General features: G+C 44.5%; 1 protein-coding gene across 3 annotated transcripts in view; it reads right to left on the bottom strand.

Annotated features, from left to right (window-relative positions):
- The window catches only part of LPP (LIM domain containing preferred translocation partner in lipoma), a 318,878-nt gene that overhangs the window by 218,976 nt on the left and 71,942 nt on the right, over positions 1-27,960 (bottom strand). For all 3 annotated transcript variants that reach the window (XM_066556527.1, XM_066556528.1, XM_066556526.1), the window contains exon 4: positions 6,817-6,881. The gene's annotated coding sequence lies outside the window, so the exon portion shown is untranslated. The remainder of the gene's footprint in view (positions 1-6,816; positions 6,882-27,960) is intronic.

Below are 27,960 nucleotides of genomic sequence, written 5' to 3' on the forward strand. Positions count from 1 at the left end.
TACTACATACTAATCTGCACCCCTCCACATATGCTGCAGCAGCAGCAACTCGAAATACGAATTTTTCAACATTTTGGCAATACATACTTTTCACCCAGGTACATGCCCACACTCAAAATTATTCAATCAGAACCTTATTTTCCACCCAAATGAATTTTGATATAAAATATTCAATTCGGTCTAATCAGTGGGGCTTAAACATCAGTCAAAATATTTTCTTGAATTGACTCCATCAGTGCCAGAGCACGAGAAAAACCTCTTTAAATAATCTGCCTCCAAAGGCAGGTACTGACTTTTCAATTGTGCTATTATTTTTTTAATAAAAGTAATATTAAAAATATTGCTACTTTTCAGCCAGTGCTGCTGAGGGAGGGACAGAAAAGGATAGGGGGGCTGCTGCAGAATCACACTGCCAGTCTGTGTATCACTTCATTTTCAAATGAGGAATTTGGTAGTAAACAACCTTTTCCTTGTACACAAACATTTTTAATTTCATGCCCTGCTAATCATACATCTGTTAGAGCTCCTTTTCCACCCATTCCACTAACGATAATAAAAGAAAAATCGTCGCACTAAAAATGCGGTTTGTCTGAAATGAAAATTGAGTAATAATCAACGTTCCTCTGTGGGATGAGGAAACGCAGCAGCACTGGCCTGATGGAGGTGACAAAGACATGGTTTGAAAAGGGATGCCTTCACACACCAGCGGCCCTTGCTGCTGGCAGCCCCTCTGTGCCCCCGTGTTTGTGTAAGAGCCCTTTTGGGACTGGTTCACCCAACAGCTTCTCTCAGGTGATCCTCAGCAGGCTGGTACCACCGCCAGCAAAGCCTCTCCTGCTGTCATCACATCACTCACCAGCACCTCCTTCCCCCATTTTCTTCCCCTTTGCTTTTTCCTCACCTCCTCTATCGGCAGGATATGAATGTGACAAATGCTACAGCACTGCCCTCACTTTCCCAATCTCCTTCCAGTGGTGAGAACCAGTGGGCCTCAGCACATCAGACTTCAGATTTGTGCAGTACCTTTACCTGGGCCTTCCACACACCAGAGCTCACTGATGTGCTGCTCAAAAGTGCACTTAAATATGTGATTACACCCCTGAAAACAGCTCCTTATCATCTCTTCAGTAACATTAGTGCAAGTGTTGAGGTTGTTATTTAAGAGACATGCCCAGCTGAAATTCCAAGTTAATTAGGCCCCCAGAAACACCCACAATCAAGACCATCTGATTTGGCCTGAGAAATCATTTTTTTACAGTAAGACACCAGAAGGAATTGCCCAGAGAAACTATGGATGCACCATTCCTGGAAATGTTCAAAACCAGGTTGGACAGGGCTTGGAAAAACCTGATCTAGTGGAAGGTGTCCCTGCCCATCACAGGGGAATTCAAACTAAAGGATCTTCTTCAAAGTTCCCTTCCAACCCAAACCTTTCCATGATTTTTTGATTCTAAGATTTACTGTCTTGCACTGCCCACACTCCTCTTTTCTGGACTGCTGACACACAGCTTTTGCCTTTTTAGACTCCTCCTATTCCCATAGCTGTGCTGGGCCAACTCCAACTCAGAAATATTGCACTTGTAAGACCTACGCAATGGTAACTGAGAGTTTTAACAAGCAGCAAGAATCCGTCTGAAGCCTAAGGCAATGTGGCACAAAGACATTCTGGGCAGAGGTACATGACTCTGCTACACCTGGGACTCCTCTCTGGCCTCCACTCCTCACATTAGCATGCTGAGCCCTCTGCTCCTTCCACAGCCTGTTTTCTAAAGCACGATTATCTACATAAGCTCTCCCCTGTCTTCACCAGAAGTGCAGTTGTTTGACTAATCGGCTTTAAGGAGACTTGTGAGTTAACTAATATCAATTAATTACTCCCATTTTGCAGATAAGCAAACAAAAGAATTTTAAAAAGCAAAGCATTCTGGTCTAAATTAATGGAAGGGAAATCAGAGCCCAAGCCCACTCCTTGACCTGGGTCCAGAATAATCAAAGGCACTGGGGAGAGGACCTTGGCATCCCCAGGTCCCTGCCTTGTGCTCAAGAAGCAGCACCAGCCCTGCCCCACCAGCCCTCCAGTTCACTGAGGATGCACAGGCAGCCTTGAGATCTTTATTTTACTTGTGCTCTCATGCTAAAGCTGCAGGGATTAGAAATGCTACAGTACAAGCCAGCTTTTTATTACTCAAGAGACAGTTTTAGCCCAGCTGCCCAAATGCAGTTACCCCAGAGGCATCAGCACCACTCCAGCATGCTCACAAGGGAGACATGATCCAAACCAGGCTGTACCTAAGATTAGGTGACCATGACCAGCAAGAACACAGGCACTGACACATCCCTTCTGTCCATAAACAAAAGCATTCAGCTCTGGATTCTTCTGGCCTCTAATCAGAGTGCATTCAGTCAAACAACCCTGCCAGAATTAACAGGGAAAAGGGAGGGGATAAGAATAAAAAAAGACTTTGTCGAGCAAAAGTACTCTTAGACACATTTGATGTAATAGTCATATGATTAACAAACTGTCATATCAAAGTTTTCTGCGAAGTAGGAACACTTTGACAGTTCATATTTTAAAAACTGACATTTTGATTCATTACTGTAAATAGCACTCTGTATTAAATATTGTGACAAGGCATACAGTGTATTTTTTGAGCTCTATAACATTTAGGAAGTACTGAATTTTTTTTAGCCTTTTTTTTTAAGCACGTAGAATATCAAAAGCAGTTAAAGCAGAACTCCAAGAAAGCTTCTAGAGGAGAGAATCATGATTTCTGAAATAACCTACTTCTCTGCCGTCATCTCAAGCACTGTTGGGAACTTAGGCCCACAAGGATCTTAATGTACTGTTTGCATAATAAAATAAGGAATTGTTTCACAGAACAAAAGAGCTATAAGGAAAGTGGCTACATTAAATAATGTAAAATTACTCTCTAGCAAATCATCCTGAAGCTGGCAAAGAGGGAGAGCACTAAAAGGTGCCGAATTACCACTCAGAATATCTGAGTGCCAGTTCATAACCAAGATGAACCACACAAGGTCCAAATGACTGCCCAGATGTGCATCTTGCTCATCTTCCCAGTTTTCAGCCATGTGTTTGGCCCCCTTCTGCAGCCCAGCCACGCCCGTCCCAGACAGAGGCAGCCCTCCCTCACTGCTGGGGTGGGCAGGAAGGGCTGCCCCATCCTTGGAGCTACCAAGGACATCATGGACAGAGGTCCACAGCAGGGCAGCTCCCACTGCAGGGATGCGGTGAGACACCAGAGCCCACCAGCCTAGACAACTTAACTCCCTGCTTATGGATGCCTTTCTCTGGATCACCAGTACCAGGGCAAACAGGAGTGGGACCAGAAACAATACTGTCAATGTTCTGCATTTCCTGAAAAGCAAACTACTCAATGGAGAAATCAAAAATAACAGCCCAAGCTACCACAAAGATCTTGCTAGAGCAGCAGAGGAAAACCAGAGGCTGCCTAGCTGTTTGCAAGAAGCTCAGGTGTTATGAGGACCGCAGTCCAGTGCTTTGGAAAGAAAAATGGTTACCATTATCACTGCTTGCAGCCAGCTGCAAGTGGATCTCTGGGCTCTGTCTCCTGACAGAATGGATACACTGCCATAAACATGAGCCCAGAGCCTTCTCCAGGACATGATGAGGCTGTCACACACCCCAAAGATGGATCACAGCACTGTTTCAGCGGGAGCTCGATCCAGCCCAGCCTGCCTTTCCCCAGGAGCAGCTACACACCCCTCACACGCTGGAAATCTTGTGGATGTGTCTGCATGCCAGCAAGTGTGGCAGTAGTAGTGGTCTAGCCAGACATCCAAAACATATTGGCACTGCTATAATTTGTCCATTCACCAATATGTTTTCCTAAAAACGCCCATATGCTTTTCCTGCAGTTCCCATATGCTTTTGCAAAGAGAAACAAAAACATTTTGTTAGTCGCGAGCGATTGATCGCCACATATTTCACAGAAGTCAAGTAGAAAAACAAAAACAACAACAAAAAAAAGCAGTCAGCTGCTTCCCCCTCCTCCTCCTCCTCTCTGTTCATGGAGGGAACTGTGAAGAGCAGGAAAAAATTCAGCCCACAGCAAAATACACACACCGCTCATTTTTTTTGCACTGCAAGATATTCTAGGAATTACAGGAGGAATCTTCATTAAAAACAAGCTATCAAGGATCTGGCAGCCAGTGGCATTCCAGACAGCAATTCAGCATCGGGTGCTCGGCGCTCGCTCGGGTCCTCGCCACAGGCAGCGCAGCCCACAGGAATCCACGCTCCTGGAGATGCACGTTAAACAAGCCAGAGGGTGGGAGGACAGGGTGGTAAAGAGGTCACAGCCCTTCCAACTCACAGGACAGCTCGTGTGAGGCTTGGTCTATCTCCCTGTGTAGGTATAAAGCCCCCTCTCACACGCAGGGCTTCCCAGGGAGGTGCTGCCTTGCACACAAATCCCAAAGCGGGCGAGAGGACCGGGCAGGCTCGGTTCAGCTGGGAGCAGGCACGTGGGTGTACAAGTATGTGTGTGTCAAGGCTGGAGCGTGTGGGAACCATAGCTGTGTAGTTAAAGACTCATTAAAAAGCAGCAGACCCAGGGCCAACGTTCAAAGAGGAGCAATGCAAAACATTTCTCTGGAGAAAGATTAGCGTGTGTTCTTCTTTACACAAATAAAATTAAAGAGAGACTCATAATATAGACAAATCAATTAACTTCTGAAAAGCCAAGGGCACTGCATGCAAGAGCAGACAAGAGGGGAAAAGCTTTGTTACAGGGCCACCAAGGCAGTGCATAGGCTTTCTTCCCCGGAAAAGAAATTCAGCTATTGCTGCATGCAGTTCTGATCTTAGTCCCAGCTGCATCACACTCATTGTTACAGGGACACAGCTGCTTCCTTCCCAACAGCCATACACATACCTATACATCACTGTGACCTTATGCACCAAGGGCTGGGGATCATCTTTGCAGAGACTGTGCTAAATACCTGAGGGCAGAGGTCAAAAGACTACAGGAATGCTTAAATCAACAGTTCCAGTCTAAAAAGAAAGAGTTGGAAGCTGACTGTCTATATAGGATCCCCTGAACAGCCCACAGCCTTCTATCACAATAAAACTTGCTGTGATGCAGTCCCATGTTCAGTTCTCCCACAAATTTAACCAGGAATGCTCTTTGCAAAGCTGGTGTTTTCTTGCAATGATCTAATCTCACACTAAACCTAATGAGAGACCAGATGCAACAGGTAAAGAGCCCAATTTTTCACAGAAATGAAGCTGAAAACCCAGTCAAGAGAAGAGAAATCAATCTCTTGCACAGGACACAGAGTAAAAAACCAATTTGTCAGACACAGCTTGCTCCACAAAATACATTTCATGATATGTTTTTGTCTTGAGAGGAGTTGTAAGCACTTGAAAATCTGACTTCACCACTCACAAATGCATTGATGTTGTTGTTCAAGTGCTGACTAGAAAACAAAACTAATACTGTCTCATTTAGTTAACATAAGGACATCTTAAGTTAATTTAACAATGGGCTTCTTCCTAGATTTCATATTTATAACAACCCACTGGGATGGTTTATTAAACCTAGCCAGAAGAGCCACCACAGAAAGAGTGAGACTAGCAGAAGAGCTACCATTAATCTTCCATAGCCCAGCAACTGGGAAGATCAGGCCTTGAACCAGATTCTGTGCTCTTGCTATTAATCTCCTGTCCTCTACTTATTAATCCCTGGTCTGTCTTTGTCTGTCAGCATTTATTAATGGCAGCAACTGTTTGCAGTAAACAGGATACTGAAATCTCATCTCTACCTAGACATAATTTACCCACAAAAAAAACCCAAAAAACCACAAAAATTAGACTCAAGAAGAGGGTAAAGGCAGAAAGCAGGGACGTACATTGTGTATCAAAAGAGAAGAATGAGAGTGCAATTAAATTCAGTGACACAACAGAGTGAAGATTCACTGCTCCTGATTTTGGCCCGTCTCATGCTCCTAAAGTCAGGTAACATCGTGGCAAACAAAGAAGCTCCACTGGTCACAACCACCAGGGTAGTTGGTCTCTCATTCTCTGCTTCTCAGCAGGGCTGCACAAGCTGCTTCCTTCCCCCCGTTGCCATGACTTGGCAGCACCTCCAGCACCTTTCTGTCTCCTGGGGCAGCACAACTGAGAGAGGCTTGAGGACAGACCCACTGCCCTGACACTGGTGCTGCCCTGCAACCAAACCATTCTATCATGGCATGGGCACAAAGGACAGTTTGTGTCCTACACATAATCCAGCAAGGGACTCCTCCAATACTGTGGGCTGGTTCATCACCGTGATCCTTAAGTCACAGCTAAATACCTCCAGTGAATTTGACAGAATTTGGAATTCTGAAGAATGAATTAATTTGCTCCTCACATTAATTTCTATTTGTCCAGTAAAACACAGTTAGACTCAGCTAACAATGCAGCCAGCCCTCCATCACCAGCTGGGAACATCCACAGCCTGCACAGAGCCACATCATGGATGGGGAATGAGTTCAGGTCCACAAGCAGGAAAGCTCTGTTCAAAGAAGAAGTCAAAGCAACACAACCCACAGCACCAAGCAATTGTTCCCAGGCAACACTCCCAATCTGCAGGAGGGCCTGCATGTTTGCTAATTCCAAATTTGGACCCAGAAACAGTAAAACCACCTCAAGCTTCCTGGGCAGGCTGGCATCCCACCATCCCAGGCTTTGGAGCCCATCAGCTGTTGAGGACCCAACATGGTACTGAGGTCTTCCCACTGTCCCTAAACTCAGCGGCTGGCAAAAGCTCTGGGAGCTGATCCATTCCTCACCTGGAAGCAAGGCAGCCCCGTCAGGCACCCAGTCAGACGTACAGACAGGCACTTCCGAGGGACTTCTGTGGGTGCAAACAGAAAGGTCAGAATCAATGTTTTGCTCACTGTAAAAGCAGAAAGTAAATCAAGCTGGCTGTAATGCCTCGCCAAGAAAACAGCCCCAAAAGGGCATGCAAGGCCAGCTGCCCTCCTGTACAGAGCAGACCACAGCCTTTTTCCCTCTCCTCTGACACAAGTAATGTGTCAGTCTGTCCCTGTTTTGACCCATATAGGGGTTTTTCACTCGTTGGCAGCACAGATTACATCTGAGCAAGTGTTGGGGTAGCTGAGGTTTATTTGTAAGAGAAGCTACTTGTTTTAAATCACTGCAGAGCTGGTGAAAGGCACTGACGTAAGGGCTGCAGGTAACAAAGTCCCTTTGAAAGCCTGACCAGACTCCCTTCTGCCTCTCATGCTTAAAGGGCCTCTTCTTCCCAAGCCTCAGCCACCGCTCAAGGCCAGGCATGAGTCACTCCCACAGGACTGGCTCTGCCATGCGAGCATCAAGGAGCACCAAAGCAGAGATGGGATGCATTAAACACACAGCCATTGTGAAAAAAAAATCAGGGTGGAACAACCCAAACCCTACCTCCACCTTCAGCCCTGGTTTCCTTTCTGGGTGCCTCCAAAGACACCCAATTAAAGAGAAAACAGAGTTTTTTCAAGTTACCACAAGCTTTTTTCAACCAGCAGTCTTTAATACTTCCAGCTTATTGACATCCAAGCTTACTCTGATGTTTTCTATTTCCTTTAATCTCAGTCCTGGAGAAGAAATGAGCAAGTTTAAAAGGTACTAGTGACAACTAGCAAAAGGTTCACCTCGACATACCCCTGGTCTCCCAGCCCACCATGCTCCTGGTGTCACCAGGTGACCCCCAGCCCCTCCTAACTGCATCCTCACCCCTATTTTCCTGAGATCAGCCAAGGATCAAAAGTCATTAAAGAGAAGGGGAGACACTTCTAGCCAGTTGCATGTATTGCTTTTTTAATGAAGTCAGGCTAAAACTTATTAGCCCCACCATCAGCTGTCTTGCTCAGGAGAACCAGGACTGCCAGGGCAGCAGCTTTGCCCTCCTGGTCTGTGGTGAAGGAAGGGCAGCAGAATTTCAGCAGTTGCTTCAGATCCACACCGAAGTGCAAAAAGCAGAGAAAAATCTGCTGAGAACCTGCCCACACAGACACTGGATATTCTTTTCATATTTGCCATGACAAAAAATTCACGTTAACATTTTTGCAAGCACTGTAAGCCTGTATCAAGTATCAGCAAAGAAGCAGACAGGTGTCCTGACCACAGAGGAGACAGCATATGCAAACAGTTAGGAATTTATTACTATTGTTTTTTAAAGGGAGAAGCAAATCCCAGAGATTTTTCTGTGCATGATACATTTTCTACTCCCTGTTTGATGTCGCTTTCAGACTTCAGACTTCAAATAGCTAACACTAACCTATGTCTCAAGCCTGCTTTAAACTGATGCCCCTTATGTGACCAGAAATGAATGCATGGTGAATCACTTATGCCACACACAGTGAGGGTGATGAGCAGTGGTCCATGTCTCCTGACTGCTGCATGGGCACGGGTAAGCTGGGGCACAGGAGATCCCAGCTCTCTGTACATCAGAGCCAGATAAGTCAGCATAGAGCCTTTGCAGTTTTGGAGCTGAGAGCACAAGCTCCAGGTCAAGAGCCCAACCACAAGTCAGAGAGAACCACCCAAGCACTGGCATTTTCTGCAAAAAGTGGAGGGAGATACATAACCTGCACGGGCTGCACTTCCACTCTCTCTTGCCTGCCTTTAGGAGATGTTTAAGAAAAGCTGCATTTTAATTAGCAGCCCCAGCCAAGGGAATCTGATCTTGACAGTAAGTGAAAGGGAGCAACCCAAAGTTACAGACTTCAGGCTGTGTGGGTCTCAGCTCTTTGCTTCTCTGTGAACATTACTGCTTCCAGAAACTAAATCAAAACCCCTCTTAACTTCACAGAGGTTGCAATTTGCATCCAAAGTACTGCCTAAGCCTCAGCTGTAATAAACAAATACAGCTCCACTGAAAACTAAGGAGTCATTCTGAGTTTGTCTGGTTACAGATCTGCAGACCCATAAACATTACAGCTCATCCAACCTCCAGCTAAGTATCTTCTAATAGAAGACCATTATCCTTGTCAGATGGATTGGGATAACTTGTCTAAAGCTCTCTTGAATAGTCATTAGGATTGTTAGGTTTTGGTGGTTATATTTTAAGAATAAACCCCAGCAGCTATTAAACACTGGAACAAAGCATGTTAACAGTCCACAAACAGAGCTGGAGTGGAAATATAACTATGGTTTGGGATTTTCATTGGGAAATTGGTGAAATGGAGAGAAGAAAGAAAATACAAAACCTAAACTGAGCTGTGCATATACACTGAGAAATCAACAACATTATTTGACAGGTAATGAATGAAAAAGAAACACAGGGAAGAAGGAAGCAAAATCATGCCATTCTGTCCTCCTTCTGAGCCTTATTAGTATTTTGGTTATAGTGCATAGACAAGATGCTGTGCAGCCAAGGAAATACAGATACTTTTTGCTGGCTGTCCCTAATAGCTGACCTCAGGGTGGACTCCACTCCCTGGAGCCTTCCTCACCTCCTGGTAATAAACCATCCCAGTGGCAAACCTGGCTGTACTCCCCAGGAGCAGAGCAGCACTCCTGACCAGTTTTACAGATCTCTGCCCAGGGATGAACACCACTACACCCATGCCATGGACACACCATTGTCTTCTTTAAACCATCTCACCAAATGAACTGGTTCCCTCCAGCAAAAGGCCACTCCATCTGCTGCAACCAGTCTCCTATTCAGACTGCTGCTTTGTCACAGCTTTGCTGATAAAGGAGAATTCTGTTTTGTTTGGGTTTTTTCTGTTCTCCTGACCAAATTATATTGCCAAGAATCAATTAGCAGCCAAGCCTAAGACAGAGAGAAATGGAGGAGTCTTGCTTCATGTTTTACAGAAAATACACAAACACCCCGGTCCCTGCCATGGGATGTGCCAATTATGAAAGGTCATCAACACCTCACCACAAAGAAGTCCATTTTAGCAGCTCCTCAGCCTGTGAGTCTTCTGAAGGTACAGCCCTGACCAGGACAACTCTGGGTCAGCCAGGTAGAGGGGCAGTGGGGAACATTTGAGCTATTTCCTCATCTGACTTTAATTTTATTCATTTATCACTCAAGCCAGGGAAGTACTCTGATCCACACATGTCCAGACTTGGATCTGAAGATGTGCTAAGAGTGTAACAAGGGCACTGTAGTGCCAGCCCCTATCTCACAGCCTTTGGGCTGTAGGATGGCAGCAGATGGGGGCCACACATCCCAGCTGCTTTTCTGGGCTGGCACGTCACCACACCTGCAGGTATGGCTGTCACCCCCACACAGGGGCCTGCACCAACCACAGCTCTCTCCTGGCTCAAAAGGGAAAGGGCAGGGAGTTACATAGACACTCCACACACACCCACCATCACCCAGTGTGTGCACAGGGGTGCTGGGAGACAGGCTTATTTAGAGCTCCACAATTGCACTCCATCGTAATTCCCTCCTTCTCTTCCAGTCCTGGATACAGCCTTAAAAATCCATAGCTCCAGACAGCTAGCCCACACACTGCTATTCCAGCTCAGCAGGGAGAGCATAAACTCAATTTTGCCAGTCAAACTGGAAGGAATAAAAAAAATAGTAGTAGTATTCTGTTAAAACCAAAGAAACACGCCCCCATCAAACCAAAGACAAAACAGAAGAAATTGTATGGAGAAACAGTCCTTGCTATTGCTTCCATGGCCAAGAGTTGCTTGGGTAGCTCAGGGGCAGGAGGAGAGCCACTGTCTGCCACTGTCAATGCAGCATGGCACTGTCCTCCTGTACCAAAGCACCACTGAACCCTGACAGCAGCTCGTCTTGGAGAGGGTGTTTGGACATGCTGCTCATGGCTCTCCAGCCCTGTTTGCTGAGCTGGATCTGCAGAGACAAACATCTGGGACAACAACCACACACGCTCCTCTGGCACTACAAATCAATAGCTACAAGTACACAGGAACACCCAGCACATCCAGTACCCAAGGAGGAAGTGGCTGCCAGCCCCTCACCCAAGCCCCTGCCACACACACTGGGCAGGTTTGCTCCCTACTTGACAAGGGCCTTCTTTCCACCAGCCAATGTTGGAGCTTCCCAGAGAGACCAAAGAGAAAGTCAGGCATAGCTCAAATAAGCACCTGGATCTACAAACAACAGATTAAATTCTCAAGCTACAAAACTATGTTTTAGCAAAAGTGCAATTGAACTCCATGTACTTGTTACATTTCTAAATATACTCTGGTTGTCAAGACAACAAAGAGACTGATGGATCTCTAAAGTGTACTGTATCCATTTAATTGTCAGCATTTCAAACTGACTCAAGGAGGGAAAAAAAACTGCTGCGTGATAAGTCTAATTGTCATGGTTACCACTGGCTAACCCCATAATAAAAATATATATATATTCTGGCTAAATGTGCCAAGCCATGTGAGGAGCAGATGGGAGACATTCTCATTACTGCAACAGCCTCCACTGGAAAACTAAACTTGAGGAAAGATGCGAGAGACTTTACAGAGATCTCAGACACAACAGACACCGTGGGCTGCATCTTCCCAGGCGTTTGGCAGCAGTTCCTTGGGCTTTTCCGCTGTGCTTATCCTCCCCAAGCGTGTTGGGACAGCCCATAGGGCTGGGGCTGCCTCACTTGTGAACATTCTGGTTTGGGGAATTTCATCCCTCACCAAAGAAAGCCTGATATGTGAATTGCTACTCCTTAAAAGCCTCTGACAACATCTGATGAGCAACCACCTGGGCTTTGCACTCCCACCCTCACCCCCTTGCACTCTTCTCTCCTGATGGCAACACCCAAGCCCACAGGAATGGCTGTGCCAGGAGGCTGCTTCAGCCTGGATCTTCTGCTCCCACACTGTTAACACAGCTAAACCAAGGACTATGTCCAGGCTTGGGGGTGAGAAAACAAGTGGCAATAAACAGGCCACTGCTGCAAACACACCAGCCTGAGGCTGAGTTGGGAGGCGTCAATGACTCTCAGCCAGCCTGTGCAACCCATCTGATAAGTGTGATCCAGCAGTGTGGAGAGCCCCACTATTCTCATGAGGTCCCTCCTGAAAGGGATGCTTTCCAAAAAGAACCCTTAAACATCGACTTTTGACACGGATCACCTTCAAATAACATCTGAGTTACCTACCTAGATATACAATGATTGTGGCTTTCCTTCACTGATCAGAACTCCTTCCATACATTCAGTATTCACTTTTCTTTCATTAAACCAAAGTTAAAGTTGCAGGAGAAAGGCATCAGTGTCATCCAGGTATGAGAACCAATGGAAAACAATTTACATTCACCTGGTGAGCACTGACTTAAGATTTGGACTCAATGAGCCTTATGGGTCCCTTCCAAATCAAAATATTCTGTGATTTCAACGAAAGGGGAAGGGAAGTTTCTAATTAGTCTGAAGCTTACCCAACATTTTTGACAGAAGCTATCTCAAAGTTGAATCATCCTTAAAATCTTCCCCAAACTGTTGCACTCCTTCATACAGATAAAAACTCTGCTTCTTTGCTGTCAGACACTTTCAGGGAAACCATAAGGTGTTGCCTAAAACCATCTCCCAGAGAGCCACAAAGTAAAATCTGGTTGGAAAACACTGCTTAAGAGAAACGCCACTTTCCAGGCGCCTCAAGCAACACATCTGAGTTCGTGATATTTTCCCTGGAGCTTGCCCCTGCTCATTAGCAAGATGAACAATTTCTGAGTTCCAAATATGAGATTCTCAGTGATGTAAAATGAACTTTCGTGCCTACCAATACAGTCGTTGTGTGGTTCACCTCTTGTGCTGCTTCACAGAGTGGTCTGTGCCTGGAGATGGGCAGGTTAATATCAAAACAGAAGTAGCACAGAAGAGTCATCTCTAGGGCTTGTGTGAGAATTATTTCAAATAGTACTTGAATTAGGAGATTAAAACGAGTCTTGGGCACAAAGAAGCCTATGGTCTAATGTAAGTCAAAGGGACCTAGAGGCAACTGGTGTTTTACAAGTATTTGGGTGCACCCAAGCCAATGCAGCATCAGCGATTTGTCCTCAGATAATTTCCAAAGTAAGCATTACCCATAAGGAGTTTTAAAGAGATTATAGTCCTGAAAGCTGCATCCACATCTTAACTGAGCTGAAATCCCAAACAACCAAAAGCTTAAAATTATGCTTCTATTTCAACAGCATGCAGGTGCGGGAACCTAAGTTTGGGTTTTCCTGTTACTGAAAGTGCTCGCCTAAGGCACCATGCTTTTACAGTTATGGCTTTGGGACAACTGTTACATTCTGTACCAATAAAATACGTGCTCTCTGGAGCAAACTCCCCAGGATGACTCCTTTGCTTTGGCACAAATGGACTCATTTGGTTTAGATAAAAGGATGTTCCCTTGCATCATTTTAATTTGATTTTTTTTTTTGGTAAGATAGAGAAACAGTTAATTTTGCTAAATGAGTTTTGTTGCCATGACTTCACTGCAGACAAACACAAAGCCATCAAGCTCCTTTTCCTTGGGCACTGTTTTTTTTAAACAGGTATTTGATCATCTTGATTCTCTTGCTTCTTTTCTCAACATCTGGATTCCCAGCAATATCCTGCAGTCAGACAGATACAAAAAGGCTATAGCTACTCAGTAAATTACAGAGATATTCCTGCACACACTCTTAACCCTCACAATCCACTTCTGCCAGCTGTGCCAATGCACCCTCTGTGACTCTACAAGCAGGGTAGCACTGCCTGCAATAGCAAGCAGCAAATATCTCCAAATGAAACCCTAAATTTAGGGGATTAGACCCTGAAAATTGTAATTCCCATGCTCCCACCAAGGGCCAGCCAGCAGGTGCCTACTCACCATCAAGCCAAGCTGCTGCCCAGGATTTTGCCCCAGTCCAAAACCAGAAGTCTAAAGTCCTTCCCACTGCCTCAGTTTCTCCAGTGGATGAAAAAGGCTGCACATGCATCATCTGCCTCCACGGAGTGTTATGACATTGGCTGGGTTAATATTCATGGAGTACACTGGGGACTAAGAGTATTATAGACTTTACTGAGGGAGAGAGCTTTTTCTTTTTTAATGTTTGCATTGAATAGACAGACTAAGTAGAAACAGCATTTGTAGCCTACAGCCATTATCCTGGTAAAAGGCTTATTACAGCATGCAGCCTACCAGCTCACCTCCAACCAGTCTCGCTTAAATGCATGTAGGTGGAAGTGCTGCTCATTCCAAAGAACTTTCTTTTTCACTGTCTCTGTCTGATGGAGACTCTGGATAGCTGGGCTCACAAGACAGGGCTTAGGATATAAATATTTCAGTACGAGCTTGTTGTTCAGTACCTATTTACAGCAATCACAGAACAATTAATTACCTCCCATCTAAGACTAATTCCCATCTCTACCAAAAAGGGGGGTAAGTTTTGTCCCAAGACTTTCAATTTCCTGATGAGTCACAGCAGACACACTACAATAAGCTCAATACTTCAATCAGACTGTTTCTTATCCAGATATATTCAATACATTACTAAGATGTGGAGTGTGCTATTTTAAGGTCTGATTTCAGGCATTGTATGCATAATGCTTTCTCATCTGAACACACGCCTTCTCCTGGATGAGACAGATGAACGTCCCACACCACCATCCCTTCTGCCCCCTCAAATCCTATAGGTAAATAAACACTGCAAAAGCAGAAAGTAAAGAATTGCACATTTGATGCACTGATTTCTACAACACGCAGCCCTCTCTCCCACTTTGCTAGCTCATTCCCTGCCCTTTGGCAAGAAAATAACTTATGTGACAGCAGCATCTGATGAGAAGAAAACATTCACAGACTGCACAGGTTGCAACAAGTCCACAGCGTCTTGCTTTCTTCATTCTAGGGCCAAGAATCATACATTTCTTGTTCTGCCCCAAGGAGCAACTCTGCATCCCTGTACGAATATCCTCAGTTGTCCCCAGTTCCCACGCCACCCACTCACAAGCTCCAAGGCTCCATCAGGCAGGCAGGAGACACTTTGCCCAACCTCCAGCAAAATAGGTAATGGGGATCAGCAGGTGCCCTGTGGTCCTCATTATTTACTCAATTTAACAAATTTAGATATAATTTATTGTGTCAATTGGGCAATTGTTCCCAGCTGGGTCATTTGAGCCTGCAACAGGTTGCAGTCTGCCTCAGCCTGACCACAGCCAGCTGAGGAAACTGCCTCAAAGCAGACTGTGAAGAGCAGAGCCATGGTCACATCTCCCTGGACCATGTGCAACCCTAAGTTCTCAAAAGCAATGCAGTTAAAAGCTCCCAGACACCAATAGCTGCCTAAAAAATGTGTGGCTATGATGACAAATAGGTTAAAGAACATGTTTGCATGACAGACTGGGTAGAGGTGACAGACAGCTGTGCTGCTGGTTGCAGAGCTGCTGCTGGGCCATCAAGGACATCAGCTGCTCTACGAGCAGCCACAGCACAGACACCACCTCAAGACTACCCCTGTGCTAATTGCTAACAGCAGTTTTCCCCCTGGCACAACTGGACTGTGCAAGCAGTTTCTGCACAAACAGCAGCAGTGCCAGTTTCTGCCAAGCCCATGCTAATTGCAAGTGATTCCAGCTCAAATGCTCTTAAGTCAGAAAGTATTTAGGTGACGTGTAACCAAGGTCTCACATTTGTCTCACCAGCTCTCCCGTGGTGAATGAACACACCATCAGCTATGAAGATCTGTCACAGCTTCTTCTCTTTCTTCCTCCTTGGAAAAACTTTCTCATAAATTCTTATTTTACACCAACAAAAGTGCAGGACATTTTCGACCATCGCAATGCCCTCAGCCTGTTGGTGTAACTGAACTGTCACAGAGCACAGAGGACATGGTCACCAGTATTCCTTTCAAAGCAGCACATCCTCCAAAGGCTCAGCAGCTCTTCTGGTGCTACTTTAAAAGTGTCAGTGTCTCCTCATTTATCTCAAAACCTGAGAGCACCTTAGGAATGTTCAAATAGTTTCACAAACTGTGAAAATGAAAAGGGTGAATGAGGAAGGATCATTTCACCTACCCAAGCCCAGCTTGGAAGGACCAAGGAAAGAGATAGACTGAGCTGTGTTTTAAGTTTAAAACCCAGTAAATATCCTCTTGAGTAGGCTCAGCTAGGTCACTTTAACTAAGGTGAGAATATTCACCTATATTTTATTGATTTCCATTAAATACACTATTATCTCAGTCTGGGTGCTTATTGGACAGGCACCAGGCTCCACAAGACCTACAATGACATTCACTTTGAGCTGCAGGTGACAGAGCAACACAATCCTAAATACACACAAGACGCCAGCTGGAAGCTCAGCACCTCTTCTCTCCATTTCTTGAGTATCTGTGGTAAAACTTCTTGAGGAAGTCTGCACTGGGCTATCCAGTTCTAACCAGAACAGAAACATCAGCTACACTGTGCAGTTTTCCTCTCCTGTAGATGGCAACCAGCTTCCTTGGAGAAAGCATCAGGCAGGAGCAGAGACCAAGGGCTGATGGCTTTGGCCATGCTGCAGAAGGTGCCTGTGGAGTCACTGCCCTAAGACTAGTGCCAGTGACTTTCTTAAAACTAGTGTTATGAATAAAGAGAAAATATAGGACCACCAAAAAAAAAAAAAACCCTCAACTTAAAAGGGACCATAAATTACCTTTTTTGTTTCTTTTGGAGAACAATTCTAGTAGCATGTGGGTCTGCAGCCTAAAGAGACAACTGAGGAGATACAAGCTCATCTGATATTGTTAAAACATACAAGACCAGGATTCTCCCATGCGAGGCAAGTCCACGTGTCCTCCTGAAAAGCCATTTGGAAAGTTTCTAAATGCAGTAGAAGAAAAATAATCCTGCTTGGTCCATGCCTGTTTCTCCCTCTCCTCCCATTAGCGCATGGGGAGAAGGTTGGCTTAGAGCAATACCACATTTCAATTTGAATATGAATCACTCCTCTGGTGAGAAAATAAAACAGAAGCCCATTTCATATGAGCCTTATCTGAAGATATAATGAAAATCAACACATATAACAGGAGCAATTGAAATAAAGCATGGTGAAAATACTGCCTCAGACAAACAAACAACAACACTTTCCATTCTAGAAGATCCCAAACTGTTTTACAAACTCCTAGAGCCAGGAATAATTTCATCTGCCACTGAAACATGGCTGTCTCTAGATGGGTACTCAGCACCATGTTTTAATTCATGATGGAGGGAAAAATGTCATCAAGTAGGAACTGAGAGAGTTCAGGACAGCATGATCTTCAGTGGGAACTGCACCATTCTTCTGGAAAGTGGAAGTTGGGCTTAATTTCGATTTTTACAATTCAATGTGCCATGTGGGGCAAGCACCTGAACATGCACAAGATGTTGCATTTAAAACTGAAGTGACTGGATGTATAAAGATGGAAATCCAACTCATGTGTGCTGGTATTTTCCAACTTCTGACTCAAAAGCAAGAAAACAGCAGCTAGGTAGATGATTAAAATTTCTGAACCTGCCTGGGGATTACAAATTAATTTCTTATCATCCCACAGAGCTGAAGGGTCAGTATTTCCTCCCCCTGGTTCAGCCCAGATGAATTTAAAGGTAAAATGCTTCTCCTCTCCCCAGCTGCCCTCCAGCAGGCACAGAAATATTCAACACTCTTAGGAACAGGCTGGAAGCAAGTGCAGCATTACCATTCACCACTGCTAATGAACGTCAGTCTTGCACTTCAGCTGTACTGAAACACTGACAGAAACTCCATTTCCACCCTCTCTCCTTTGCCCCTTGGCTCTTCCCATCCACCTGCTGCGACTGTGGCTCACCTCACAGGCAGGCATGGGCTGCTGTCACAGAGCTGGCCAGCAGAGAATGCTCCAAACTGAGGCCTTTCTGCTGCTACTGAAACAGCAACAAGAACAGAAGTCCTTCAAGGGCAGGGGATCTGAGCAAGTGATCTGCACATTTCCAAAGCTAAATGTTTACTTCTCCTCCTGGCAGCATCTGGAAGCTTGCAGACTATTTATCTGCATCTCAGAAACAGCTATTTAGTCCTGCAAATACATCAACAATTCACCTTGACTCAAAAGAATGGTTTGCTGAGCTCTGAGGAAACAATGAAAAAATCATCCTTTTCCTACTTTTCTGCCAAATCCTTTTCTCCTACTTTTCTGTCTGTTAAAGCTTTTCTGAAAGGCATTTACTTAATCTTTTCCCACATTACATTATATATACAGGCACTATTCCAGAAAGAAAACAAAACAAAACTTGGTGCACAAACGCAAACAAATCTGGTTTTGGCCAGATCTGCCTAAACCAAAAGCCAGCTTCCTCTTCTACTGGCTCAGGAGCAGACACCCAAAGCCAGATAGCTCCTAAGATTTCTGAGAGGATGACTTTTGGGTAGGCTTATTTGAGTTTGTCTTCAGTACCTTGGGACTCTGCGACAATTCAAGGGAAAATGCCTTTAAAATGAACATGGATTTGAACAGCAATTTGAAAAACTACTACCAGGCCATTTTTCTCTATAGCAGTGACATCTCTTCAACCATACAATCATATTCTTGCCAGCTGGGAGACTTGTTCTCATCTTGATTTAAGCAGACCTAATTAACTTCAGTTTTGTTGGGCAGGGGAAAAAAATCTACAACTCAATAAACAAGAAAGGAAAATTACAATGAGTTTAACATGCCATACAGGTAAAGGGAATTGCCAGGAGATTCAGGTAAAAAAAATTCATCACTGATTCATCAAACGAGTCATTGAGATGTCTTAAGAACAAGCTATTAAGAGAAGTCACTCTTCCTCTCCACCTTTTATTATTAGCTACTGCTGGAAGTGAGCTTTTCTGCAAATCTCAAGACCATTTTGAAGTGCTGGAGATTTTAGGAAGTGAAAAGTAGTTCTCAAAATGAATTGAACTGCTTGAAAAATCTTTTATTAAAAGTTGTATTGTGCTTCTTTCTCACCACTTGGTATTTCAGATGAACTACCCACTACAAAAAAAAAAGGCCACTGTGCAGTTCTAGTTGAGGGTCCAGGTTGGATGGGGCTTTGAACAATCTGGTCTAGAGGAAAACGGCCCTGCCCAGGGAAGGGCTGGAAGATGATCTTTAAGGGTTCCTTCAAACCCAAACCATCCTATGAGAGTGCCAAATTTGGTGATACAGGTGTTTTTAAGTTGTAGAAACTGAGCAAGAGAGAAGTTACTGAAACAGGGAAAAGACAAGGTGTCCAGTGCTACTGGAGAAAGCCACTTCCAAAACCCCAGGAGAACCAAGGATCCCCTTGTGTCAGCTCTGCCACAGCCTCGAGCAGGGCTCTGTCAGGGAGCTGGCACTGCCTGCAGCCAGCAGATTCCAGAATCTGCTCAGCCTGGCAGCAGAGTGGGAGGTGAGACTGCTGGCAGGAGCAGGCGGAGCAGCAGAGCTGGTGGAGATCATAAATGGAGGAGTGTTGTAAAACACGGAGGTGAGCACAGGCTGACGCTCACCTTCACAGCTCCCCCCAGAAAAGCACGGCTCTCTCAGGCTCTCACGGCTTTGAAACACATCCAGATTTCGCTGGATCAATCCAGGAACCTCATTCCTATGCATGTTTGTTCTCACACGCAAACACGGCGAGGTTTTAACCACACACATTTTGCACAAGTCCCGCAGGCCCGAACTTTCAGGTTAATCAGGAAACTTGGTCTGAAATGGGATTGTAAACCAAAGGAAAGAGATTATAGATAAAGGCAACAACCACGAAGAACTGCAGAGCAGTTTGGGTGAGAAGGCAGCTTTAAAGCACTTCAACACTGAGATACTGTAAAAAGAGGACCTTTTCTTAATACAGGACTTACTTAAAAGATCTTCCAAAACTGATTTAATCACATGAAAATATGGGCTGGGCTCCCTGCATTTAATATCACTCCCGAGTGGAAAGTTCTCATCAAAGCCATAACATATTCAGTTCCAGTAGAACAATTAGGTGACATTAGGTAGGCAGTTGTGACTCTCAGAAATAAATGACCTGGCTATTTACCACTATGTGCTATGCCTTTAAAAGTTTCCAAAAGTAATGGTCTGTTTCTGTGCGTACTGGAATATTCAAGAGCATTTCATATCGTTTCTCATATCAAGAAAAGAGCAATTAGATCAATAATGAAACAGGAGAGCTCCCTTTTACTTTCTGCGGTTTGCAAAGAGGTTCATGTTTCTGTGTGAGCACAGCTCTTGTTTTAGTGATGTGAAAGTGTGTGGTTTGTGCGATACTCAGTTTCTTCTAATATTCAAGTTTCTGTTGTTACCTACCTACAATTTACAGTAAAGGATCTTTTATTCTCACACCTCTCAATCTCAAAATTAGATCAATTTTGCCAACAAGATTTTATTACCCATGCAAACCTTTAACAAATACTGGAAAACTTACTGACAACACACTCCTCGTTAATACAGCATGAAACCACCCAAGACATCACTACTGCTACCAACTCTACCTGTACATGTGTCTGTCTATACAGACACATGAGGCAGCAGACACAAATCTTACTTTGGGGAAAAGGACTATTTTTATGTTTGGAAAAGCAACTAGAATTCCATTGAAATTCATGCTGACAGGCCCAAGGCACCACATGGAGTGGGTAAAGATCATTAAGCAACACTTGAATCACCATGTTTACATCACTATTGTGCTATTTGTTGTGATTAGATAGCTACTATTTTCAAAAGACTTCAAAATATTTAAAATTTGTCCCCACCTCTGCAAAGCACGAATCTAATTCTAGCAAAAATTTCTGAAGAACCCTCCAAATGGGAAGGACACTGCAATTACTGGGGATGGGTAATCTACTGTCTCTAGCATCAAACCAAACTAAGCCATTTATAGCATTTTGGCCCTCTCCACAACAGACAATAGTGCTGATATTTTAGCCAGAAATGTTAATTTCCAGATAGTTGTTTCTGGCCATGTGCTCTACTCCACAATCTTTGACTGTGCTGTCCCTGTAGCTCTGAAAGAAATGCATCTTTGTCAAATATACTGAAAGTCCTAAAGAGAAAATTCTCCTACTGCTACACCACAAACATCAATTCAACAACAAAAATCTAAAACCAACTAGAATACTAAATATTTCTGAAGAAGCAAAGTAAACCAGCAGCAGCAATGTTTTAAACCCTGTGTTGAGTTATCTGGTCAGCTCTGTAGTGTGAACCTACTAAATCACACACTAAAGAGTCTCCACTTCTCAGTGATGCCCCATTCTGCATCTCTCTGGGCCAGACTCACAGTTTGCATACAAATATTGTTATTGGTCATAAAATCATCATGTCCTATCTGGCATTAATTTAATAATGATGGCATTACACTGCACTACCCAGCCACTCAGCTACCTTGACTTAGATTAATTCAAGCAAGAATTAAGAACACAAATATTCAAACTCCTTGATGCACCTTGCACCCATCCAGGGAGGACTTGGCTTTTAGCCAGACTGCATAAACCCCAGTGGGATTAGTCAATTTTCAAGAGACTCCTTTACAGGATAAGTAAGGAGGTCAAGTGCTGAAATCTATAAAAAATGACATGACGGGTGCATATGCCCCACAAGATACATCCCTCCACCCTTCTACAGTCAGCAACAGGGATGACTAAATGCACACAGCAAAAACCATTTTAACCAAGGCCATGGAAACTAAACCGGGCAATGTGCTATTTATCATGCTATCTTAACATGAAATAAATTTATCTGATTAGATCACCAAATATGACAAAAAGGTCATGTTTGGAAGAGATGAGCAGAGAGGACCATGAGACTACTGCTTACCTGGCTCCTGCTGAAGCAGAACTGCTGAAACCTTAAAGTCTCCCTGCAGACAGCCCTGATGCTCTTGGGCAATGCCAGCAGCTAAATCTGGACTATCACAAGACTCTTTAGGACATCCTTCTTAACTATTTGGGCAATGCTCAATAAAACTAAGGTACAATACACTCTGCTGTAAAAGTGCCCCAAGCTAGGTGTTGCCACTGTGGGCAGCTGCAGGTCTGCTGTTCAACCAAAATGTATAAAGAAAGGGTGAGTAAGCCAAAAACATTCTAAATCACGGTCACAATTGATCATGGTGACCATGGAGCTCAGGCACGCCAAATTTCAAAGGCACTTGGTTTCCCCACTGCTCTGTCTTCGTGCAGGAGACCTGACTGCATCCTGCACCCCCTCCAGCCTCAAGTATTTCTCAAATGTGGATGACATTGTGGGATCTGATTTTGGAATACAGGTAAACCCGGACTTGACACAGCAAACAGACCATGGGAACAGCTTTGTTTATTTTAACATGAACTCTTGACACACCTCAGAAGAGCCATCACTGCCCTACCCTTCACCAAAACACCAGAAAGGAGCTCAAGCTGCTGCTGCAGCTAAACCCAATGCTGGGAATGGCTCCAAACATCTCTCTGGAAACTAGCATGATAATAAAACTTCTGCTGAAGTCACATAGCTCTCAGGCAGCTCGAGATGGGCTATCAGGAAGTGGGACCCATCTCAAACCAACCACAAGCTCCTCGCCAACAGATTCCCATCAGCAGAACAGCACCAGTCATTGCCCTCATCTGGGCACTTGGCCATGAGAAAATGTTGGAAAAGCCTCTTCTGTTTTTCTCCTCCCGCGGACAAGTTCACGAATCACCACCACTGGAGATTAACTGCCTTCTCTCATCGACAACCTGAGTAGGATTTGGACCACTGACAAAGATTTCTCCTTATCCTCCAGACCAGTTCGTGCACTCCCTATGGAACACTAACAGAGTTTGTCACTGGCTCTGAGTGACCTTGGCACAAACAGAAATTCTTGTCTCTCTAAGCAAGAATTTGGGAAAGCAGCCTTTACTGGACAGGTATGTCTGGCTGAGATTTGTGATCAGATGCAACACACGGCACAGTGTGTGACCTGGAGAGATATTACCATCAGCTAACAGCAGCACAGCTTTCTTTCTTCCCTGTCCCTCATTAGCCTCAGAAGCCAGCCTTGCCAGCAGCAGTCATGCAAGCTGAGACAACAAAGCACATTAATGATGGGCCCCATCATGTTCCATATTAATTACTGTAGCTAGTAGTAAACTGTTGGTTATAAATCATATTTTGATAACCTGCCCTTTCTTTGACAAGCGAGCTCCAATGTTTAATGTTGCACTTAATCCTCAGATAATACCCCAGGAGTCCTCAGTGTGCCCAGCAACAAATCAAAGCAACCTTCAAAAGGCTGGCACGGGTCCCCTTTTCCTACACACCCCAACCTGAAACTATCCCATTGCATCAACTTTGTTATAGGTCAGCTCTAAAGGCTGAGTTGCCAAAACCAGCAGCACACTCGTTTCTCGAGTGTCCACAGGGCTGTCCCAGCACTTCCCTGAGCTGGCAAAAGCCATGTACATGTTATACACATATCCCAGCCTTCCAGAAATGCTGCACTATCAGTGTTCTGCAGGGTAAAATAGCAGGGCAGTAATCCCCAGAATATCCCCACATTCAGAAGAGAGCAGGATTACTTCTATGTAGGATCGAAACAGTCAACTAAAATCTATCCAAAGCCATCATATTCTTATTTTTGTTTCTTTTTAATTCAGTGACATTTAGCTAGCAGAACAGCTGTTAGCAAAGGTCTAGGAGAGGTGGAATCCCATTTTCTATATAAAGAATTATGTTTTGGAGGAAACTGCAATTTGACAAAAATACCTATTTGGCAAAGTACATTTTAAAAAGTGGAAAAATATGCTCTGCTTTTTCTAAGGTAGCAAAAGATCCACCATGGCTCATGAAAATGATCCCAAGTTTTACGAACAAAGATATTAAATTATTTTGCAATGTGCATTCAGGAAAATAAGGAGGACAGATGTGGCCTCTAAGAAGCAAACCCTTCTTTGTCTCAGCCAGATGTGCCCATCACCTCCCACCACCATCAAAACACGTGAAAAACTCATCTCGGGCTTCCCACAGAGTTGCTCCAGCTTTTACAACTGGCTGGCTTCAGAAAACCTGACATAGTCAGCACCATCCTTTATTTTACTCTGAAGGCCCAGCACCACACCAAGCAAGAACAAGATGTTGCACTTGCAATTTGCAGTGTGAAAATCCCAACAGCTCAGGAAGAAAATCAGCAGTGGTAACCAAGAATCCCATCCTCTCCTCCACGGATGGATGTGAAGCCCTGCAACCTCACTCCAAGCTACTAATTAAAAGTGCTTGCAGCAGTCAAGGGTTCATTCTTGTTCTTCCACCACTGGTGGCAGATGGTATGTGCTATTATTAAATCTTGATTTCTAGCTTATAATAGTAGTCGTATGAAACCTTCTGCACTAAGACAAGAATTCACTATTTTTATTTTGGGAAAAAAAAGCAGAAGTCTTAAAGTTAAGTAACTTTTCTCTTTTAACAATTTCTTTCAAAAATTTGTAGCATACTTCTCCTAATTGGAAACACACAGAAAATAGGATATGGCCTATTAGTTAAAGGTCAATGCACACTTAGCCACCTCTTTTGAAACTGACAGTATTGTCATGACAGCCATAAAAGCTGCTTTGAATTTTAGTTCCCTAGAAAGTAAATATAAGGAATCCCAAGGCTGTAACCACAAGTGCCACAGCTCTTAACTCTGATGTCATATTCAGCTGAATGTGTGCTGCAAAAGTCAGGATGGTAATGCTTCAAAATCAGCTCATCTGAGGGAAGGACACAGTAACTATCCCCCTGCCCACTGCCCCAGGCATGTACCACATGCCTCCATTTGATGCAGCATCAACAGCAGAAGTGTTTATTCCCAAGCATTTAAGTGTGGGGCTCTGTGAGGTTGCTGGGACCATTCAGGGGGGCTGCTGCAACCAAGTATCTCACACTGCTGTTATGTTGTACTTGAGTTTGCAACTGCTCCTTCCAATCCCAGCTACCAAATAAACATTCTCTTCTTTTTTTTTTTTTTTTTTAGGAACCTGTTCAATTCATTTGTATCAATTTGTTTCTCCATCAATTAGCCAGGGCATAGGGGGCTGATTTTCAGACCCTCTTCTAGCGTGTTAGATGTAAGGGGACAGTGTAATTAATAGATGTCAGGCACAGTGCCCCTTCATGCATTGATTTCCTCCTGCTTAGGAAACACTCAGGGAGAACACAATCACCCCTGGCTGTCAGGGGTCTTCATAAAATCCATAGGCTTGGATTCACAGGAACTGCTAATCATTTTGGATGCTGAGAAGGGGGAAGGCAGAATCTGATCTTTGTAAAGCAGAGGAAATTTCTTATTAACTGCAGCTCCAGAGTGTACTTCAAAGGGAGCTTACAAGAACAGAAAAACTTTCAGAGCAAGAGGCAACTCAGGAAAACCCTTTTGGTCCCAAGCTGCATCAAGGGAGATGGGAACACTCCCACTGAGTTCAGAGCATCTGCATCTCTGAGGCACCCAAAGCAGGGATTGCTGCAGCCACCCCAGTTTGCTCCCCCACTGCCACATCACATCACATCACAGTCATCATCCTTCCATCACAGACAATATGGGTTTCATCAAGGTGTCTATATATAAAGTTGAACTTTGAGAAAAAACAGCATTTTATGACTATCCACCTCGGTTGTTTCCTTTTAGGGTTTAATTTTTCTGTGTATTACATAAGTCCTCAAAAAAAAAAAAAAATCCACAAGGTATTTGATTATTTCCCCCACCCCACAGCTCTGCCCAGGAATGCACACCTAACAAACCACGTAGGTGTTTGTGCAGAGCTGGTTAAAATATCCTCATTTTGCAAATGCTAAACCTCGCTGTACATACCACACAAATGAAAAGCACAGAAAGAAGACAATCCACGAGCATATCACGCAATCTTGCTGGATATTATGCTTACCTTTGCATAAGCAATAAAGCATTTTTCACTGTACACAGAGACTCAAACCCAAAAATACCTACCCAGAACTGCTCGCTCTTAGCTACTCCACAAGGCACAGGAGACCAATTCTACTTTAAAAGAAAAAGATACCCTTTCTTCTATTTGCTGAGTCTCTCTGGAGACATAATGGCACTTTGGCAGGGCAGCATGTTTAATAAGAGATGATGGGGAGAGAAAGGTTCTCCGAGAAAGGAGATGTCAGTGCCATGTAGCCAGCATACTGCAAATGTTGTATTTCAAAGCAATATAAATAACAAATTATTACATCTCTCTCTTTAGAAGTCAGAAAACACTCCTCATGCAGTGTTTTCTTTAAAACACTGTCCTGTGTAATCATCTAGACAATGCAGTGACCTGGTCTATGACACAGAGATGCACAGTGGGAACAGACAGAAGTAAAAGCTGCTCTGAAACAATACCACATGCATGTGGTCCTGCACCAGCGCCCACCAGAGCACACATCTGCTGGCAGCTCCACCCTGCAGCCTGCAAGGGCTGAGTGCCTTTCCCACTGGAAACCTTTCCGTGATGCTAATCTGCTGCAGAAGGAAAACCACTAGAGGAGGACACCCAATAGCTTCCAGCCAGAACACAACACGCCTTCAGCAAGACTTTTGATTTTCACAGGCACACACTCAAGTTGTTCTTCACAACAAAGAGCAGCCTGTCTGTTGCATAACTAACCTTAGGCTGCATTAGATAAGTTGTGCCTTCTCACAGATCAACTGACCTTAAATAATGTCCCCAGTGTATTCAGAGCCAATAGGTTTTTCTCTTAGAGCTCAACTGACAGGTCTTCTCCTTCCAGCTATTTCTTCATATACAAAGAAGGTTTCAAGAGAAATCTCATGCTTACTGTTCCAAGAGCAGCTTTCCAGGCCAAAAATGAAGGCCAAGATCTTAGCTCCAGAGCTGCATCTCCCTTTGAAGGCTTCTTGAGCACTTCACTGCAACAGAACGAGCAAGAGCCTTGGCAGGACGGATGTGGGGCTGAAGCAGATGATAACTGGAACACTCAGCCTGTCTCTGGAAAGCTTGCTGCAGTTCTGCCACTGAGTCAAGACAGAAGGAAAACAGCCAGCCATGCCAATGAAACACTGCTTTGTATTCTGGGTAAGGCAAAACAAAGGTCTGGCGATGAGGAGCTCTCGCGTGTCATGCAAGGGTCAGCAGCAAAGGCAAATTCCACCATGGCATTTCCGTTCTGTCGCCCAGCCCATTGCTGGGAGTGGATACAGCAGGATCTTTCATTGCTTGTCCAAAAATGGCATTTAACATAGCTGTGCAGCATCACCCCACTGCCACATTCCACTCCAGAGGAGGGCTATCAGTCCCTGCACAAAGCTGAAGTCACAGGGCACTGTGTCATGAGCAGGTGAGATCCTTTAATATCTTTTTTCCAATCCCCATCCTGGGTGCAAGGTGATGCAGGAGCTCTGCAGCTGCCCCAGAGGTAGAAATATATGGGAAGAGATGGAGTGCCAAATTAAGCAAGCCTCTGCACCCCTCCTGGCAGGTCATTTCATTGTCCACACAGGAGTCTGTACATTCCCTGTGCTGTCAGAAACAAAATGCTCTGCAAAGCAGGCCCACATCCCTTTGGGAACACAGGCACCAAAGCAACTGCCCAATAAACCCATGGCAAAGGCAGAGGCACTAAAAGCCTGGCTGTTTTCTGACACCAGCTTAGCTGTCATACAGACTCCTCTTCTTGAACATCAGTTTCCTACTTAAAAATCATGGCGCACAGGGCTTCTCTTCTTGAAATGTGTTGCTCCACTCATCCAGCTGATAGCAAGACAGATACAGCACACACATCCAGCAATTCCCTGATCTTTTCCAATGGAGTACATTAGAGCAGAAGCCCTGCCTCACCTTTTGCAATTAGCCAAGCTGGGCTTCATTGATAAGTCTGTGCCCTACAAAAGAGCTGTGTTCTTTCACATTCAGGACATCATCACCTCTTGCTGTGAGCACAACAGCCCAGACTTTTGAGGATTGCTCATGCCAGGGGAGGTCCACAGCTGCTGAGGAGCTTTCTAGTAAATCCAGCCCTGATGGCAAAGGAAAGGGCTTGCAGAGCAGAGTTACAGGAATCTATTCCTCCTGCATTAGTCAGCATATACAAA

Source organism: Molothrus aeneus, chromosome 10 (genome assembly GCF_037042795.1).
Source record: "Molothrus aeneus isolate 106 chromosome 10, BPBGC_Maene_1.0, whole genome shotgun sequence".
Classification (NCBI taxonomy): Eukaryota; Metazoa; Chordata; class Aves; order Passeriformes; family Icteridae; genus Molothrus; species Molothrus aeneus.